At 40.8% G+C, this 15,279-nt stretch overlaps 1 protein-coding gene across 3 annotated transcripts in view; it reads left to right on the forward strand.

The window, feature by feature from the left end:
• The window catches only part of LOC105283053, a 396,978-nt gene that overhangs the window by 123,916 nt on the left and 257,783 nt on the right, over window positions 1-15,279 (forward strand). The window lies entirely within an intron of this gene.

Consider the following 15,279-nt stretch of genomic DNA (forward strand, 5'->3'; position numbering starts at 1 on the left):
CAGTTACGTATTGCTGTTTTCTGCATTGTCATGAAACGCTTTCACCGCGTTTTTCGTGCGCCGCTTCACGTAATAAAAAAGAAAAGTATCTGTGAAAATCTTATATGCATGTATAAGTATGTACAAGATTTTCACAGATACTTTTCTTTTTTATTACGCTTCTAAAGTCACCTCGAAAAGCTTCATTATATTCCTTTATTTTATCCCGAGTGGTAGCCGCCGCAATTTTGTGTGTACAAATTGTGAAATTTTTAAAAAGCATTTCAACTGTAATTTTTGTATGTGTATGAGTGCAAATGACAACACTGTTTCACTAGTCACTCCAGGATCCCCTTAGGGATTAGTATTAATTGTGCCACTTTCCATTGTACTGGGAAGTAGTTTAATCGTAATATAGCGTTGAATATAACAGTTAATAGTCTTACTGCTTTTTGAGGTAATTCTTTTATTATTTTCCCCGATATCAAATCGTATCCTGGAGTTTTGTTCGATTTTATATCATGTATTATTTTGTTCACTTCATTTACTTTTATTCTTATGATAGGTATTTCCTCTTGCGTTGACGTCGTTAGGTAGTGTGAGATTTCTATTTCTTCTCTTCAGGAGACTCACCAGTTACAGGTTCGAAGACTTTTAAGATGTTCAACAAATACTTTGATCTTATCCGCGTTAGTTCTTGCCCATTTGCTGTTTTCTTGTCTTAAAGGTGGGATAATTGCTGAGGACTTTTTTTAATTTTCCTTGCGAGTTTCCACAGCGAGTAATCCGTATTTTCGTAGGGGGAGAAGTTAACAAGAAATTCTTCGATTGCTTTATCTTGTTCACTCCTTAATAATTCTTTCAACTGCTTTATCGTTTTATGTAATTTCTCCTTGCACTGCGGTGATCTTTTTTGCATTCTTTCCTAAGGCTTCTCTTCTCAGTTATTTTATTTTTTACATATGCAGAGCAGTGTATTGGTTTTTCAGTATCTTGATAAGCCGGTTTATCTATTAATGCGTGATATTTTTATATTACTGATTTGTTCTTATATTTAATTTGCAGACAACTAAACTCCACTACAGAAAAATTTTAAGATGCATCCAAGATCGCAATCGTATACCGCACAAACCTGCCATCTTCCCCATAGCATCACTTGCAGACATGGATACTTTTGAAAGGATCGATGAAGATGGATATTCCAATGCCGGATGATAATTATTTAGTTTAACGGAGCAATCTCGGATGACCTTAACCTTGACATATATTATAGAGGTCACCCTCCTGTGACCTTCAAAAGGTTTTAGCCGTCGTTCATTGTTTATTAAAAAGTTATTAACAAAAGAAGTTTAATGATTTTTCACGAATTTTCAGCTGTCCACCCAAAATAAGGACTTGAGTTTGACATATATTAAAAAAGTCACCTTCCCGAATAACCCGCACTAGGTTTCACCCGTCGCTCGTTGTTTGTTAAAAAGTTATTAACAAAAAAGTTTAATGAATAGAGCATACTTTTACGATATCATATACGTTTACGAAAGAGTATATTTCATGGAATTTTACCTTTGAATCAGAAATAGGTATGGGTTAGGTTATATTTTCCGAAACTGGAGCCCCGGATACATACGCTCGTTTTCAGCCCGCTTCGGGGGAGGGCGGGGGCAGGGGCAAAGCCCCTCGCCGGAGCCGGTGTTACAGATTTCACCGTACAGATTTTGATTACCTGGTACACGGCACGGATCATGGCGGGGCCTTCCCCGAAGTGGGCTGAAAAACGAGCGTATATGTGTCCGAGGCTCCAGTTTCGGAAAATATAACCCAACCTAACCTAACCTAACCTGGTTAGGTTAGGTTAAGTTAGGTTAGGTTAAATCACTTTCCTTTCTTCGTTCATATTCGTCGTTTATGTCTTTCAATATTCAAAATAACTACTATATTTTCGAAACTTCTTTTGTTAATAACTTTTTAATAAACAATGAGCGACGGCTAAAACCTTTTGAAGGTCACTCAGGAGGGTGATCTTGACAACATATGCCAAGGTTAAGGTCAGTCGAGGTTGCTCCGTTAATCTAAATGTTAAGGAAAGTTTATCGCGTTAAGTGTATCTTTCGTAGAGTCGATTGTATCAAGACCGGCATGCGCGCGCATCTTTACCGAACCGAGCTTTGGGTATACCCGTAGACGTTCGTGCGTTCGTGGTGATATTCAATTCTTCACCGGCAATCGTCTCTGTTACGTGTCACCGCGTGCAATAAAAAGTATTCTTTTCGGTTAACGCTATCTGTGTGTCCTCTTAAACCTACATACTGTCGATTGTTTTAATACTAAATAATTACCTAATGCCGTAAGCACAGATGTCTATACTATACTAGATCGCTAACTTGGTCAAAAGAACTGAGGCCGGCCGGATCTCCGGTTTCGGCCATAACACCTGACAGAACATGGCGGCAGTGCGTGTATGTAGTGCGTATGTGAGTACCCGGCGTGTGTGTTAGCGCGTATGTGTGACATCGTGTTGACACTTGCTGTCAGCAGCGAGTGTAATATAGACATCTGTGATTGTTAGTGAAAAAAAAGTGACAACAACAGCGGACTGGCGGGCTTGATCACAGAAACCTTGTTGATCCACCCTTTTGTGGTGTTACGAAGGCAATGCCAAGTTAATCCAAGTGCGACAAAGTACCATTTAATACCTGTAACGTTAGTGCCAGTGATAATACGTTTACATCAAACCCAAGTGCCGAACAGATGTTGCAAAATGCAACAATACACAAAGTCATCATTTATTTCAGTAAGTAGAATGCATTTATGTGTAATAAATATTCGAGTTGTGTAATATGTGACGTTATGTTGCAATTAAACGTTGTAAATATTTCAGATTTCAGATGAAGCATCCTGACGAGCAACATATGGGTATTGCTCTCGTCAGGATGTTTCATCTGAAATCTGAAATATTTACAACGTTTAATTGCAACATAACGTCACATATTATACAACTCGAATATTTATTACACATAAATGCATTCTACTTACTGAAATAAATGATGACTTTGTGTATTGTTGCATTTTGCAGCATCTGTTTGGCATTGTTGTCACTTTTTTTAAACTAACAATCACAGATGTCTATATTACACCCGCTGTTGACAGCAAATATCAACACGATGTCACACATACGCGCTTACACACACGCCGGGTACTCACACTACCACACACGCACTGGCGCCATGTTCTGTCAGGTGTCATGGCCGAAACTGGAGATCCGGCCGGCCTCAGTCTTTTGTACGCCAAAGCCCGTAGTTAGCGATCTAGTGTAGTATAGACATCTGTGGCCGTAAGTGAAAAGAGAAATTGTACTTTTTCGTATTTGTAATACTTTTTCGTTTTCTTATATACACTATATATTTTCGATATGTAAATTATTTCCGTTACATCGGCGGTTTTAATTTGATAGAAGCCGTAAACATCTGGCTAAAGGACAGCATGAACGATGCCATCACGTTGACTTTCACATGGAGAGGCAATGAAGAACACCGCTCCTTGTATAATACTCATCTTGTTATGGCGATTTATGGTACAAGATCATTTATATTTACTTACGCATAATTTTTAATATTACTTTGTGTGTCCTTAACGATAATGCAATTTGCATTTATTTTTCAGATGTTATATGCCAAACACTTTGAAAATCCAACGTGTTCTGAATTCCAAGTGTGGAAAGCCTTGAGGATGTCCAAGGAGAGACACAGAAGCAGCAGATCACGTAAGAAGACACACGGTGCCGGCACAAGGATGCAACATGATTTATGGAGTGATGAGCGTCCAAACGAAGAAAGTAACGATAACTTAATGGATCAAGAATCTATCAGAACGATTAGAAAAAGTATATACAAACTTCGATTTTTTATTTCTTATTTTAATTCTTATGTGACTTCGATGTAAAGTTTTATGTACATCTTCAGATAACATGGGAACTACGTCACGCAACGGACGGAGAACAACACATAGGTTCGACTTGGTGCTATAAGTGCTAGAGGAATAAGTTCCATTTATAATATTATGTAAAATAGAAAATTTTTTATTTGTTCATTTTTATTGGAAATTTATTTTTATTTATTGAAATGTTTTTAAGCACTTGCAGCAACAAGTCGAACGCAGTTGTAGGATCGAAGGAAGAAGAGAGGAAAAAGAACAAGAAGCAACAATCATAAGAACTCAAAGGAGGACTGCGAACAAAAACTACTTAAGGAAGGGACGGGTATGAGGACTACAGTACTGCGACCAGTGGATTCAATTAGACTCAAGCGCCGCCGCGCCACGCCGCCAACGCCGATACCTAATTTATCATCCACCAATTCTGCTACCGCCAATTTTGAAATTTTCTCCGAATGCCGCCGCCGAAAATTAATGCAGCGCGCCGAGAAAACAAAAGATGCTACGTGATTGTATCAAACTCGTAAATTAAGTGCCAACTCTGGAAGAAATATTTGGATGTAACTTGTAAAGTCGTTTATTGATGAATGTGCAAAATGTCGTTTATTAATGAGTGTGCAAAAGAGATAGTTGACGAGCCAGATAAAATTATAAATAATACTGATGAACTGAAAAGAAATAGAAATCTTGTAGTGAGTATTGAGAATTCCACTCGTACTCGAAGTGTCGCTAGAAAGCATTTTGGCATATTTAAGGTAGTGAAAAAAATATGACAGAGTTGACAGATTCATTGTGTATTGTAAAATGTATTTTATGCATCCTGATGGACGAAAAATACAAAATGTATGTAGATACAAAAAAGCAGTTATTACTGGAAATTTACTTGCCCATTTGACAGAAGAACATAACATCAAATCAAATTACATTTATCAAATTAAAGAGTCAACATTATGAGGTTCTTTCAATCTCAAATTCAAAGGGACAATCTAAACAATCATTAAAATCCTCAAATACTGTGAAAAGTATTAATACAATATAATTTAAACGATACAATTATAAGTCTCGTAACTGATGGAGGAGCAAATATGATTACAGCTACAAAAGATATGAAAATTAATAGAGTACCTTGCATTGTACATGGACTCCACAATCTAGTGATGGTAGACACTCTTTTTAAATTACCAGTAGTTAATAGTTTAATAGCTAAAGCTAGACTATTATAAAAATGCTTGCTTTTAAAACCCACGATATTGAAAAAGCAAAAGAAATTACTCAGCAATAGGACATTAATAACATAGTAGACAATGCTGAAAATCTGGAAGAGATTTTAGAAGCTAATACACGATTTAACTTTACACTTTCCAAAACCGAGCATTCGTATGTGCAGAATTTTCCTTTATTTATGAAGGATTATTCACACCTTCAGGATTACATAAAGATGTATCAACCAGATGGAATAGTACATTAGAGATGTTGTCAAGTTTACTTAAAAATAAAGGTAGGCTGAAAGTTGTGTGCTAATGCATGGAAACTTTGTATCAGTAAATTTTAATTTACTGTAAAAAATATATTTAAATCAATAATACAAATAGTACTAAAGAATTTTGTAACTTGTTACGGCAATTTATATTTTTCATTTATAATATATGGCAATTGAATAATTTACATAGGACACTGAGATAACTTAAATTGGTTAAAGTAAGAAAATAGTTCTCTATCGCACAATTGTATCTATCATTTTACAAGCAACAATATTCAAAATTTCAGTTATGTATTAATAGTTTTTTATTTAAATGTTATATATGTTTATTCTGGCGGAACAAATATTCTTATCTTGATAAAATGTTATAATTTAGTTTTTAGAGATAGTAATACGCTGCTTGGAAATGATTAGATGTTATGATGCAATTCCTATAGACAATGAATAGAAGGAAATTGAAGATATAGCAGACTGCTTAACAAGTATTAAAACAGCAACAGAAATTCTTTCTGGGGTAAGAATATCCAACAACTAACCTTGCACTTTTAGTTAAGTTTGTAATATATTTTTTAATGAATATAGAAATTCAAAATTAAGAGCAATATCATTAAATGTGTATTGTGTAAATACACAATAGATATTTTCATTTAAGTTCATGCAGCTTTATATCTTTCGACATCATAAATTCATTTTATATCATAAATTTAAAAGGAGTTACTGACTGAACATTAGAAATGAACAGATGAGATTATTTTTGTGTTTTAATTATTAACATTATTAAGCGATTTAAATAAAATAATATTTTAAAAAGTATTTTTGCTAATAAAACTTATTGTTCAATGAATGACATTATTATATAAAATGAGAAATATAATAGAGACTATACAGAATGAATTTTAATGGATATCCGAGCCTTTTACCCATCGACGTATAGTATGGACTACGCGCAGGCAGAGAAAACATGTGGGGCCGAAAGAAAGAGATAGCGACTGGTGACGACCAAGCGCTGTCCCTTTCTAACCAGTAGTGTCATAGAGAATAGAAAAGAGAGCAATGGCCGTCACTTCGTTCCCTCTTCGTCTAACCTAACCTAAATCGAGGTACACTTTTTCATGGCTTCCATGTACGGATCGCGCAGTCCATACTATACAGGGTGATTCAGAACAACAACGCGTCCTTGCAAAGACGTATTCTAGAAGTAATTCTGAGACGATTTTTCCTCTACTAAAATTTTGTCCGAAGTTTACTTTTTGAATTATGAAAGGAAATAGAAACGAGTAACGGGCCGAGTATAAGAGGCAGACGGGGGCGGCGCGCGACGCGGGGCGCTCAGCTGATCACTGCACACACGATACCTAAGTACATACATGTGATACACACACACACACACACACACACACACACACACACTCTCACCTGTGCAGATGTTCGATGTTCTCATACTTGACGAATTGTAGCTTGACGGATGAATAATTTCACCGTGGATAAGATCGCACTTCACGTTTTCATCCACAAATCCAGTTACAAATCCACACCGAAGTAATAAGCCAGAAGTATTTTCTGTCATAAATTGTCATCACGTATCCATACGCACTCGGATTTACTGACGCACTTGAGTGATAAACGAATCTATCGATTTATTATTGCTAGTCGCTACCGATAAATCATTCGGCGACTGAAAATTATTCAAAGAAAGAAATACACATTACGCACAATCACAGAAATCAATCAGAAATTTTCTGGATACGTCTTTTATAAATTGTATCACGTATCAACACTTTCACGGATTTATTCACACACTTGATCGATAGAATGAGGCATTTACGAATGCCTCTATCGGTTCATCACTGTTAATCACTACCGGTTAATTATTCGGCGATTAAAAATTATTCGAAGAAAGAAACGCGTTACATACACAACCCGACTAAACCCGACGCGAAGATAACTCGATAACAACAATCAGACAGGTTATGTTTTTATAGTGCCTTAATTCGTCAAGGCTGACTTATCGATCGAATGTAAATCAGATCGATAAATCAGATTGATACTATGATGACCGACAGTGGGACGCTTCGAAACATTCGTACTGCCAAGTACGAATCGTAGATAATGTCTGCCTGTAACGTGTCGATTTTTTAAAAATAATTTGCGAACTCGAAGAGAATGTTCCTCGAAAATAAAATATTTGGTTGCCCTGAAAAGGGCAGATTAATTATTTTAGAACACTTCTTTTTACAGCAAGTGTTCGAAGTGTCCGCCGTCCATTGTGATGCACGCTCTCATGCGTCTCAATAAATTTTCTTGCGTTTTCTCCAGAACTTCGTCCTCGATTGACAAAATGGCATGGTGAAGTTTGTCATTTAATTCTTCGATGGTCTCGGGAAGCTGCCTGTAAATGACTTCCTTGCAGTAGCCCAACAAGAAATAGTCCAGTGGATTGAGATCTGGAGATCTTGCAGGCCACCGTATCGGGCCATACCGGCCCATCCAACGTCCGGGAAATTGCTGATTTAAAAAATTTGTGACGATTCTGGCGTTATGTGGACCAGCACCGTTCCGCGGATGAATCGCAGACACCCGCGAGTCGCGCGTCGCGGAGCCGTGGGGCGCGGAGGGTGTATCAGCCCCCCGCGAAGATCGTATAAATAGGATGAAGCAATCGATACTGCTATCAATCATCCCTCGATTATTAGAAGAATCCGTACCGAGCAAGACATCCCAGGCCTAGCGTTATACTTGAAGCAGCTCAAAGATTATATGAAATCGAAAGCGTTTTACCGAAGAAAAAAGACACTGGTAGACATCGTGATGTGAGAAACTTACGAAACGTGGAAACAGTCGTTCGTGCTATTGAGTAAGAACCTGAAACTAGTATTCGGGACATTGCTCGAGAGCACGAATTGTCTTATTTCACAGTCCAAAGGATATTGAAAGAAGAAAAATTGCACGCCTATCATTACACTCGCGTGCAACATTTACGACAAGAAGACTATCCTCGGAGGAAGAGATTTTGCGAGAATTTCCTCAGAAGAGTGAACGAAGATCCAGAACTTCCGTCTTGCGTAATATTCAGCGATGAATCGCTGTTTACGCGAGAAGGAATTTTGAACTCATACAATATGCATGTGTGGAACGCCGAGAATCCTCGACCGACACAACCCAGAAATTTCCAAGGTCGTTGGAAACTGAACGTCTGGGCTGGAATTATGGGTACAAAAATATTGGGCCCAGTTATTCTTCCAGAAACATTGAATGGCGCATCGTACCTGGAATTACTGGCGGAAAATCTGCCGGACTTTCTGGAAGAAGTACCGTTAATAAATAGAAATAAAATTGTATTTCAACAGGACGGTGCTGGTCCACATAACGCCAGAATCGTCACAAATTTTTTAAATCAGCAATTTCCCGGACGTTGGATGGGCCGGTATGGCCCGATACGGTGGCCTGCAAGATCTCCAGATCTCAATCCACTGGACTATTTCTTGTTGGGCTACTGCAAGGAAGTCATTTACAGGCAGCTTCCCGAGACCATCGAAGAATTAAATGACAAACTTCACCATGCCATTTTGTCAATCGAGGACGAAGTTCTGGAGAAAACGCAAGAAAATTTATTGAGACGCATGAGAGCGTGCATCACAATGGACGGCGGACACTTCGAACACTTGCTGTAAAAAGAAGTGTTCTAAAATAATTAATCTGCCCTTTTCAGGGCAACCAAATATTTTATTTTCGAGGAACATTCTCTTCGAGTTCGCAAATTATTTTTAAAAAATCGACACGTTACAGGCAGACATTATCTACGATTCGTACTTGGCAGTACGAATGTTTCGAAGCGTCCCACTGTCGGTCATCATAGTATCAATCTGATTTATCGATCTGATTTACATTCGATCGATAAGTCAGCCTTGACGAATTAAGGCACTATAAAAACATAACCTGTCTGATTGTTGTTATCGAGTTATCTTCGCGTCGGGTTTAGTCGGGTTGTGTATGTAACGCGTTTCTTTCTTCGAATAATTTTTAATCGCCGAATAATTAACCGGTAGTGATTAACAGTGATGAACCGATAGAGGCATTCGTAAATGCCTCATTCTATCGATCAAGTGTGTGAATAAATCCGTGAAAGTGTTGATACGTGATACAATTTATAAAAGACGTATCCAGAAAATTTCTGATTGATTTCTGTGATTGTGCGTAATGTGTATTTCTTTCTTTGAATAATTTTCAGTCGCCGAATGATTTATCGGTAGCGACTAGCAATAATAAATCGATAGATTCGTTTATCACTCAAGTGCGTCAGTAAATCCGAGTGCGTATGGATACGTGATGACAATTTATGACAGAAAATACTTCTGGCTTATTACTTCGGTGTGGATTTGTAACTGGATTTGTGGATGAAAACGTGAAGTGCGATCTTATCCACGGTGAAATTATTCATCCGTCAAGCTACAATTCGTCAAGTATGAGAACATCGAACATCTGCACAGGTGAGAGTGTGTGTGTGTGTGTGTGTGTGTGTGTGTGTGTGTATCACATGTATGTACTTAGGTATCGTGTGTGCAGTGATCAGCTGAGCGCCCCGCGTCGCGCGCCGCCCCCGTCTGCCTCTTATACTCGGCCCGTTACTCGTTTCTATTTCCTTTCATAATTCAAAAAGTAAACTTCGGACAAAATTTTAGTAGAGGAAAAATCGTCTCAGAATTACTTCTAGAATACGTCTTTGCAAGGACGCGTTGTTGTTCTGAATCACCCTGTATGTGGTAAATATGCATAAAAGATCTGACCTCACCGATGACCTTGACCTTGACATGTGTTATAGAGGTCATCCTCCTGAATGACCTTCATAAGGTTATAGGTGGCGGTCATTGTTTATTAAAAAGTTTTTAACAAAAAAGTTTGAAAAATATACTAGTTATTTTAAGTTTTGAAAGACATAAACTACTAATGTGTATGTAAAATAGTACATGTATGAACAAAGGAAAATCATTTAAAGCAGTGATCATTAATATATTGAAGTCTTGAATATTAAAGCAGAGAATAGTTGGTATAGGAGAGTCGTAAATGAGAAACAGTCGTGTTTATCTATAACGTAGTAATCTATTCGACATACCAAGTTTTTATTTATCGTAGTTCAAGGGTACTACATAAGTAAAGATATTTTGTCAACAATTACGTTTTTCGATTCTTCGCAGTTCGTTAAGAAGCTTTCAATGTGCGACTACACGAATTTCTGAGCCGTGTTGAGGATAAGAATAAATTAATCGAGTTTTTGCAAGAGCGAAAAGTTATTCATAGAGAAATTAAATGTCCACGATGTGAAGCAAACGTTAGTTTAAATCGTAAGCGTATGCTTTTACGGTGTTATGGTGTAACATATAAACAATGTAAAAAGAAGAAACGAAAGAAAATGTTGTGCAATTTTGCAACAAGTCCACTTCATAAAACATGGTTTTCGCACTCACATTTGAGTTTACAAGATTCATGCAGGTTTATAGCATATTTCTTAATGATACGTCCGCCTCGACATGTTTTTCTCATGGATGAACTAAATATTACTCATCACACTGTTGTTAATTGGTCAAATTTTTGTCGCGAGGTATTTATTATATCTTTATGTTTAATTATATCTTTTCGTTTTTACACTTAAGATTTATTTTTCAACTTTGTCTGGATTGGCTAGAGGATAATACTGAAATGTTAGGTGGAAAAGACATTATAATAGAAATAGATAAGGCGAAAATAGGAAAACGGAAATTTGAAAAAGGTCGACTGATTACAGGACAGTGGATATTTGGCAGTTTTGAACGAAAAACAAAACAATTCTTTGTTGAGTGTGTACCAGATCGGTCCGCAAGTACACTGTTAACGGTCATTCAAAAACGAATCAAACCTGGTACAACAATTATATCTGATTGCTGGAAATCATATAATTGACTAGAAAATGAAGGATATAAACACTTAACTGTTAATCATTCATACATTTCGTTGACCCGGATACCAACCGCTCATACTCAGAATATTAAAAGAGCATGGAGAGACACTCGTGCTAACATTCCACGATATGGTACTCGCAAAACACATTATGCTGGTTATATCGCAGAATTTTTTTAAACGAAAATTTAAATTTGACGAACGAATAAAGCATTTTTTAATATAATAGCAAACATTTTTCACCTTCTCTGTAATAAAAGATACAAAAATATGTTTTTATATGCAGTATTATTTTTATTTATTTCTCCTTACAATATATAAAACCTATAAAAACTCCCGCGGGGGGAAAATGTTTTAGCTGTCGTTCAAATTTTCGTTTTAAAGCAGAAATAGGTTAGGTTAGGTTAGGGTTAGGTTCCTCTCAGGGGTCCGGCCGCCTTGGGGGGGAGGGGTTGGATACGGGTCTCGGCGCACCCGGGGGCACCCGAGCCAGGGAAGTGTGGAGTGAGGGTCGCACTCCTCTCCCGACACCCCAGGGGCTGCATGATACGCTCTGCAGTACGGGTCCGGCGCACCCGAGGTTCCCGAGCCAACATGGAGAGGCGGGCCCACGGGGATAGGATTCGTGGTGGGGACAAGCGCTGGCCTCGTGGGCTCGGAGGGAAGGGGTCGAAGGGGACGGGCCTACCCTGAAGACCTGGGTAGGCAGTGGGGAGAACCCCCCAGCGGGGCTCTGACCGGCGGGGAGGGGAGAGATCCAGGGGGGACCTTTGACCCGCGGTCCCGCCCCACCCCATCAACCCACGCTGCCGGCCATGGGGCCACTGCGGGGATGGGTAGGAGGAGGAGGGCGACCGCCGGAGTCAACAGTGATGGCGGTCGCTCCCCCACCCCCGGACATCCGGGGTGGGGCAGCGGGGGCAGCTTGTTCTGCCCCATAGGGTGGGCACTTTGGGCGGGTCTGGCCCATCTACGGATGGGTCGGCGTGACGCGTCCCCGGCGGGGGTTCGCGGGGGGGGCGGTGGATGCGCATGGAGGATGTCCCTCTCCCTCTACGCCTCCTCTGCTCCCCTTGCTGCCGCGGCCCCTTACCGGTTGGTGCGTTCGCGCCTGGTGCCCCGGGCGGGAGGGGTGATGTGTCGGCAGGGCATTTGCCCGGACACGTCTCCCGTCTTGTCCTGGGGCAGGCCATCTGGGGGTGGCGGAGGAGTGGCGCCCGGAGGGGGGGCTGCCGCGTTGGGTGACGCGTGGATCGGCATGAGGATTCTCCGTACGGACTAACCGGGCCGAGGAGCCCAGGCACGGGCCCTCCGTTGCTGTGCCCTCATGTCTCCCTTTTCGTGGCGGCCTCGCCGCCGATTTCGCCGGTGCGAGTCCGGTGACCCAGGGGACGGGTCACTGGACTTGCAGGAGGGGGGCTCAGACGGGCGACAGAGTGCCTTTATCCAAGCACTCTGGGGAGGTCTGCGGGGTACGTGGACTGCCCCCACACGTGCCGTCGGGGCATTTGCCTGGGTATGGTGGGTCGCTCGTCTGAGTCGGCGCTGCAGCGGCGTGCTGCTACAGAGCGTTGAGGGCCCTGGACAGAGGGTGGGTGTCGGCGGGGTATTTGCCCGGACACCCTGAGTGGTTTGGCCGGCGGGGTATTTGCCCGGGCCTGCCACTGGTATTCTGCCTTTGGGCACTGTGCCGGCTTGTCTGGGGCATTGGGAAGGGAGGGCGGGGGCTGATTTGGGATTGTCGGCCCTCGCTCTAAAGCCTCCCCTACCATCAGGGGGAGGTCCCGCAGGGCGGTGGTCAGCCCCATTCTGCGGGTGGGGTGGCGGCCCGCAAGGGCCCCTCGGCTGCTTCGGCGGCTGGGGTATATACTGGTACGCAGGGAGGGGTTGCGAGCGAATGCTCTCTGCAATGAGGGTACGTCCCCTCTCCCAAGCACCCGGGCAGGCTGATGGAGGTGTGGTGGACCGAACGTAAGTTCGGCCCACTGGGTTTTAATGAGTATGAGTCTCACACTTCCCCTGTGTTCCTCCCAGGGAGCGCACGACGGGTTTCCCCCTTCTTAAACAAAAGGTTAGGTTAGGGTAGGTTATTTTTTCCGGAAGTGGAGCCCCCCGCAGGGCGGGAGGCGGAACACACTGTGTTCACGCATGTACTTTATTTTATAATATATGTCACATTGAAGTCCTCACTTTGCATACAAAGCTCAAAATTCATGCAAAATAATTAACTTCTTTTGTTAATAACTTTTTAATAAACAACGACCGCCGGCTAAAACCTTTTGAAGATCACTCACAGTGATGACCTTGACAACATATGTCAAGGTCAAGTCATCGGTGAGGCCGGACCTTTTATGCATATTTACCCTATATGTCGATGCTTTTACCTTATGAGATGATGTTACCAACCGCGCTTTAACGAAACTAAAGAGTTAAAAATATGTATTTTCACTGGCGGATCCTGGGGGTAGTTTTCGGGTTAAAACCCCCCCTTCCAAATAAAGAAATGAGTTTTGCTGAATTGGTTTGAAAAATTTATCAAAGATAAATGGGATCAGAAGTGTCACCACGTCCTCGTCATTGATCCTGAAGTAAAAGCTAAGCGTGATACTAGAAAAATATTAAACCAATTATTTTGTCAACCCCCCCCCCATTATCGACATCAGGATCCGCTAGTGTGTGTTTTTATGGAATATGATTGCATAAATTGATTTTTTCGTGCAATTATTCTGTAAGAACACATACATATACTGGTTTAATATATTAACACATTTTTATTACGTAAAAGGCTCGGACATTCATTAAAATTCACCCTGTATAGACTATATACATATAATTATACATTTTTTAATATCTACACTTGATTACATACTATTTAAAAATTAGTTCATACTTTCAATAAAAAAGAACTGTCAAGGATCAATGTCTATCGATTAAAGTAAGCACTGCGTTTTCGTGTAAACGATAAGTTTATTAAAGATACTAAAGTTCGCGTTGACCGCACGCACACGCACCTTTCTTTATACACGGATTGCTTAACTACAAGGGATGGTATATTTTTGTAAACGGCTGGCAAGGCCTGGGAGGATCGTAGCCTCTAAGCCAGCCGTCGCGTATTTGCGCCTCAGTCAAGAAGGCGATGACGTGGTCGGCAACGCCTGAGGAATATGAGCCCTGAGCCGACCGTCTATCGTATTACGAATTAATCGCATCGAGAGGAAGATACGAACGACATCGCTATGGACTTCACGAAAACTCGGCGACTCTCGACCGTTTACACTCGTCCCTGCTCGGTACGAAGGCTCGATCGTTTCTGCTCTTCGCAGGATTCTCGCTCTTGGTTCTCTTCGAACAATAGTGATTAGGACGGCCCTAAAGATTATTCGAGTGATCTCATTGGATAGTCGCTCATCAGATTGGCCGCGATAGGCCACCTTGTCGCGAGGTCACGCGAAGGCGCGGGACTCGCGCACCGTTGTTTTTGGTACCGCGATCGATTTCAAAGGCGGATGCCGCGCTCAGCAAAATGATTTATTACCCTCATTGTTTTGTTCGTATCTTCTCTCTTCCTTTGGAAAGTTTCGCGCTATGTGTGACGCATACGGATGTTTATTTCGCAATCGCATACATGTGTGCACACATGGTCGAGTCTCTACTCGACAAGAACAAAAATCTTATATTTGGTGATCAATATAGAATCCGTTGCAAATATTAGGAGATTGCATTAATTCGTGCCGCTGGGAACAGATAATTGCGGATGTTGCTTTAGTTCATGCCGTAACCATTAGGTTTTAGAGGTTATATATATCGTCATTTGTAAACAATATCCAGTCAACAAAGGTCGTTTCTGTGTACAAGAAAAGGTGATAAAGAGTGAAGCGAATATGGAACGCGATAAAGTGTTTTTCCGACATGTGCTTCTTTATTATTTTGACTTGAAGAAAAGTGCAGCTGAAGTTTTA

Source organism: Ooceraea biroi, chromosome 12 (genome assembly GCF_003672135.1).
Source record: "Ooceraea biroi isolate clonal line C1 chromosome 12, Obir_v5.4, whole genome shotgun sequence".
NCBI lineage: Eukaryota > Metazoa > Arthropoda > Insecta > Hymenoptera > Formicidae > Ooceraea > Ooceraea biroi.